The sequence below is a fragment of the Stegodyphus dumicola genome, chromosome X1 (genome assembly GCF_044657685.1).
Source record: "Stegodyphus dumicola isolate Sdum_Otavi_A_Nest chromosome X1, ASM4465768v1".
NCBI classification, from domain to species: Eukaryota; Metazoa; Arthropoda; class Arachnida; order Araneae; family Eresidae; genus Stegodyphus; species Stegodyphus dumicola.
Window position 1 is genome coordinate 164612681 of NC_140780.1, and position 6000 is coordinate 164618680.

The 6000-nt window shown below is 33.1% G+C and overlaps 1 protein-coding gene across 2 annotated transcripts in view; it reads right to left on the reverse strand.

Moving 5' to 3' along the window:
* LOC118190046 (microtubule-associated protein RP/EB family member 1-like) overlaps nt 1–3681 on the reverse strand; it is a 62443-nt gene extending 58762 nt beyond the window's left edge. Inside the window, exon 1 of one of the 2 annotated variants that reach the window (XM_085808563.1) lies at nt 3473–3681. The gene's annotated coding sequence lies outside the window, so the exon portion shown is untranslated. The remainder of the gene's footprint in view (nt 1–3472) is intronic. The other variant, XM_035360735.2, reaches the window with a different exon arrangement.
* Nucleotides 3682–6000: the final 2319 nt, after the last annotated feature.

A 6000-nucleotide genomic window follows, 5' to 3' on the forward strand; every position in this document is an offset into this window, starting at 1 on the left:
TACAACATGTAGAGCACATGCGGGGCTCAGCCAAATGGCACAACAAAAAACAGAGAGGAACAGCCCGTCATCATCTTGACTCATACCTTATCGAATTTATATGGCGCCAAGTTCAAGTTGTTAATGGCGAAGACGGTTTTTAATCAGTGCTAAAAGCAATAGCCAAAAGATTTCCGCCGAAAAAATAATTCTGAAACTTATTCAAATTCGAAACTGGAAGGGTTTAATTGCTATTTTATATTTTAAAACAAAATAATATAAAAAACTGTATTAAAAATTATCTGTAATTAATAAATGTACATTTTCTTTCTATTCATACTTTTTTACTCAAACTTACAAATCGCGCCAACCTGTTGCGATAATACGTAAGTACCAAAGTTAAAATAGATTATAAAAATCATCAAATGACAGAGAAATGTTTCAAAGTGAACAGTTAAGTAACCAAACAGCTTGGTCTTGATCTCACTCAGCCATTTAAAATTAGGCTAAAAAGCAACTTTAATGTCATGGAGATTTTGAATAACTGTCAATTTTAAGAGTGATCGAATACAAGTAATTCTTAAGGAACAAAAATAATTCTCTGAAAACATCTATGACAAACTAAGTCTGCTTCTTCAATTAAGTTTCTATTGGCATGTTCTCTTTCAATGACGGATGCCTTCTGAATATTAAGGGTACAGCATTGGTGAAACAATTTCCAAAAGTACTATAAACAATTCACTTTTGCACTAAAGACATTATGAACAATTCATAAACTTTTGTCTTTTCCTAATTTGCTATTAAAATACCTATTTATATATTTCTTTAGGTTTTTATATTAACTCTTTTACTACTATGGGCACATATATGTGTCTAGCCACTGGTGTGGGCTACGGATGCATATGTGCATCCGACACAAGCCTATGATGTAGACTATGTGTGTAGACTATGATGCAAACACACACCTGGCAAAGGCTTTGGCTGTTTATTGCTCTCTCATGTTATACGTTCAGAAATTATTTCTATTGCACATGTCAAACACTTGTGAAAAACCTCATACCTCGTTCGTTGCTTAGTAAGGAGAACAAATGAAATCTCATTTATTTGGTAAGCCATTCTGCGGCCGCACACTGCTCACGTGAGCACCTTAACTTAAAACAGTTAGCAGTCACAGCGTTAAATTAGTTCAATTTGATTGTTATTTTGAAGAATATTTTTTATCATTGTTTAATGTTCTCAAAATAGCCATGGACAAATAATCACACACAAAGCGATGCCTACTGTTTTAATAATTCAGAGCAAAACATACCTTGTTCTAGCTACCGTATACAAGAATAACTTAGTTAGCTCGGCGAAAAGTGACACCTTTTGCAATTTTTGCATATGGGCCAGCCTTGTTCCTTTGCCACTTTTTGGTAAGATTTTGGGGCGATTTTTTCCCCCTTTTTAAATTAACTGTCCAGATTTAAAGAGTGAATTAAGTTGTCACTTTTCATGTGGGATTACCATAATCTCAACTTAATTTTAAGTGCTGTCATTCATCGAAACATAAATCATTAGCAGCTTTCACCTTAAAGATGCAAGTTTAGTTAATTTAATCCTCTTAGCAACTAAGGTTTTTGCCTCTAAAACCCTCAAATTTGCAGAAAGGTATAAGTAAATATTATTTATTATAATTCCACAATCATCCTCCCATTTTGTACGTTGATTCACTTTCTTCGAAAATATATGCATTACTTTAATTCTCTGGAGATATATCATCTTGCATGTTTTTGTACTTAAGGGTCTCGGATAAATATTTCTGAGCATTACGTATGGCTTCGTCCCTTTGGAAGATAAAATATTCCAATTATGTTAAAAATAATTCAGGCCATTCCCATTTCCAAATGTAACATCACATATGAGCAAATTTCTGCACTTCTACACAGACATCGTAAATGGGTTGCAAGGTCCAAATATGAGAAGCGACTTTGATACGCCTGGCCTAAAAGTTTAGAGAAACATATTAACAAGGTCCTTTTAACTATACAAAAGTAAGCCTTAAATTCACATTAATAAAACGGAAATATCTGTCCCAAATAAGGAATTTGTAACAGAATATCCTGAAATGCAAATATACTTTGAGAAAATTAATATATATACCTAAATTTGTTAAATTTTGAAATAATCCAAGAAGTTATACACTACACATAAGGTAAATTGATGGATAATTAGGTGCTAGAAAACTTGTTAAATAATTTTAATAGTTGTGTATAACATAAACCATTTAGAAGCCCAAAGTTGTTGTCTTTGCTTCATGATATTCATGTATTAATTTACCTTTGCATTCAAACTGATAAGTGACTTGAATCTTATATTACAATGCTTTCAACAGTGCAATTTATGAGTACTTATTTATATTAGGTTAAGAAACATAACTATCTTTACACTGTTTTCGTTTTTTAAACAAATTATTCAATGAGATGATGTAATCTGTCTCTCTATGTACAGTTTCCATAGTTCATTTAGAAGATGAACTGTTTCATCTTCTCAATGTGTAACATGAAAATATATCAGGAGTTCTCAACCAGTAAGAATGCCGTAGTTTCAGAAGAAATGCAGTCAACCTTTTATTTACCTGTTAAGTACTTAGTTTTGGTCTCTGAATATAAATAAAAAATCTAATTTTATTTGAACTTTCGTATTTATCAACATTTTCTATACTTTTTCTTGTCCAAAAATTCTTGTTCTTAATTTCTGGTTTATAAAACACATTAAAAAATAATCTAAATTTAAATAAATATATATTTATTTTTTGAGTTTTGGAAAGGACGGAGGGGGATGATCGATCATCTAGCAATAATGAAAGGAGTGCATGGAGAAGTTTGAGATGCACTGAACTAGATGGATATTCATTCATCGCCATAGACATAGAAAGATTCCTTTTGACACATTAATCATACATACAGTTTGCAAAACTAAAAAATTACGCGCTATATTATAAATTAATGATAAGCAGATATTTCTCGCATTTCTGTTTTTGTTTTATTTGCTCTCCCCTTTCAATGAAGTTTAAATAAACTAATAAATTTAGATTACAAAACTTCTATGGCGATTTAATAAATGGTATTTAAAGTAAGTAAAAATTTCACAGTAAATAAATTGAAAAAAACTGCTCATGTATGCAATATTAATCGAATTTCATCTTTAGGTTTCTTATTAATTACATTTATTATACATGCGCATGACTAAAAAAATAACCGCTTTCCATCCCTACTTATCACATTGTTAAGTAACTACAAAATCACAAAAGAGAGATGAATTTTAAAGAAATTTTGAATTTTAAAGAAAATCTGAAAAAAGGAGACTAATAGAATGAAGCATAATATGAAAGCAAACAAAAAAAAATTGTGCATTTTAAAATATGGGAAGTATTACAAGGAGGAACACTTAAACAGTCTTTACATATGAAAGCGATATACAGAATTAAACAAAAATTAAATTAATTAATAACCTGAATTAAATAAAAACACTGCTATCACGCAACGAAACTTCAAACAATTTAGTGAGAATTCCGTCTTTAGCAGTGCATTCGTTAAAAGCAACTAAAAGTAGCGCCTTTTTACTTCTTCTTCTCCTCCGCCGTTCTGAACAGGGACAAATAGCAAGGAGGTTAGAATAGAAGGAGGGAAGGTTCAACTCAAACGGTGAGGCTTGGCGGCCATGTTCCTGCTATCGCTGTGACTTGTGAAAGAAGTCTTGTAATTGCAATATTTTTTTTTTTTTTTTTCTTTTTCTTTTTGAAGCATGTCAGCTTGTGTTGCATATGGATACACAAACAGATTTTCGAAAAACATTCCTAAGATTACTTCTCGTTCGTAAGTATTGATTTTCTTTTCTATGTAATTTGATAAATATGTTAAAAAATATCTCAATGTCATGTTGTCTTCTTTCCAGATGTGAAACAAAAGTACTTAATAATAATCAAAATACCTTAAATACATTTTAATGTTTCTGTTTATAGCTGGTATCTTCGTTCCTTAACATAGATAGAATGATATATGCTAGGATTTAAACTCTATAATTAGGTAATTCGTTTTATAATTTTCTTTAAGAGTAAGAAATCAATTGTTACTATTTTTATGAATTGTAAAGGTGTTAAATAAAGTAATGCTTTTCTTTACGTATTAATTATTTTTCATTTTAAAGTTTTGTGAACTATTAGGAATATAATTTGTGCATTTGTTCAAGATAAACTAACTGTTCTGTTGTTAAAATTTTTTTGCATAAACTTTAAATTTGTGGGCAGTATAGCGATAAAAGTAAGTAAAATATTTACATAACTGGACATGTGGAAAAATGTATCCAAAAATTTATATAGGTATATTTCTGTAATTCAGCTTAATTCAAGGCAATTTCTTTCAGATTCATAAATATGAAACGCGCATAAACTGAGACACCACAGGCGAATGTTGAGAGCCGTATGCTTAGGATCGTTATCATGATTAAAAACAAAGTTGTTTCCAATACCCAAATTTTGGGCTGATAATTTTAAATTGTCTCTTAAAATATTTAAATAAATATTATTATGCCATCAACGAATGCCAAATTACTTAGTCCTGATGCTGCCATGCACTCCCACATAAGAACACCTCCGTCGCCCTACGTAAATGTTAAAATGGATAAGGTTCGGAGAACAAACAGCCTTAACTCCAAAACGGGGAGAAATAGCTTATTATGGTAGACCATGTTATGGTTGTTATCCGATGACGTACTTCTTCTAGGAGGACAGCGTGATACTTTTTCCCTGCTAAGGGATTATCCGTAGCAGCAGATCGGGATACGTATTCGGAAAACATTATTATTGACTCTAGTCTGGACACCTTCGAGATAGAAGAACGGATCGTTTATTGCGATCTACTCGACAGAGAGCGAGTCTGGTGTCATCGTCTCGATCATTACAGAGATCGACGAGTCGGAAATTTTTCCGTCAGCTGGACAGCTGCCGTTTAAGGGCCCGATTCATGACATTTTTAACCACAGCGTTAAGTGATTTTTACGGAATCACGTAGTACTCTGACGTCACAAGTAGTTAAATCGCAAGTATTGGTATTCTCATCAAAGCTAGCGTTACACACACAGATCGTATTTTATTCTCGAGTGTCAAGATGTAGAAACATCTTTTTACTCGACTTCTGATAAAGATCGGGAGGGGGGAGAAAGAGAAGAGTGAAAGGAGTGTGGGAGGCAGATGAAAGAGAGTGAGGTCCGCACTAGCGGCGGCGAAAAAAGCGGGGGTGTCAAGTTCAGTGTCGTTATAAGATGCAGCCGCGGGTGCATCTTATAACGCCGCGGGTGCAACCGCAGAGTCAGTTTTGCGTGAATGAGTGAATTAAGGTTGTGAATCCTATGTGGGGAGGATATCACAAGGGTAGCGATGTTTTTCTCTGGGACGCGGGGAGTGTCTGAGAGTGCTAATAAGGCTATTACTGTGGGTTTGTACTGAATAAAAGAAGTTGACCGCTAATCGTTTAATATACTCTTGAATAAGTTCCATTCGAAGGTCTCTGTGGATGTAGATGTTGGGAATATACCAAGGAGCATTGATAATTTCTCGTAAAATTTTATTTTGTAGAATTTGTAATTGTTTAATATTGGTTTTAGCTGCATGTCCCCAGATCGGTGCTGCATAAAGAAGAGCTGGGCGCAGTATGGAGCGATATAGAGTTAATTTGTTTGTAGTAGATAAGTTGCTTTTTCTACCAAGAACAGGTCGCATAGTAGCTGTGGTGATTTTAAATTTTTGTACTACGGACCAGAAATGGGTTCTGAAGGTAAGTTTTTGGTCAAGGGTGACTCCAAGGTATTTGGTTTCATTAGTCCAGTCTATTTCTTCGTCAAATATTTCAGGGGGTGGAGGATAGTATTTCATGTTTCCTTTACGGAAAATTATTGCCTTAGTTTTATCAGTGTTAATTTTAATCCTCCAAAGGGTAAGCCATTTTTCCAGTTTTATGAGATAGCTTTGGAGTTGGTTTCTTA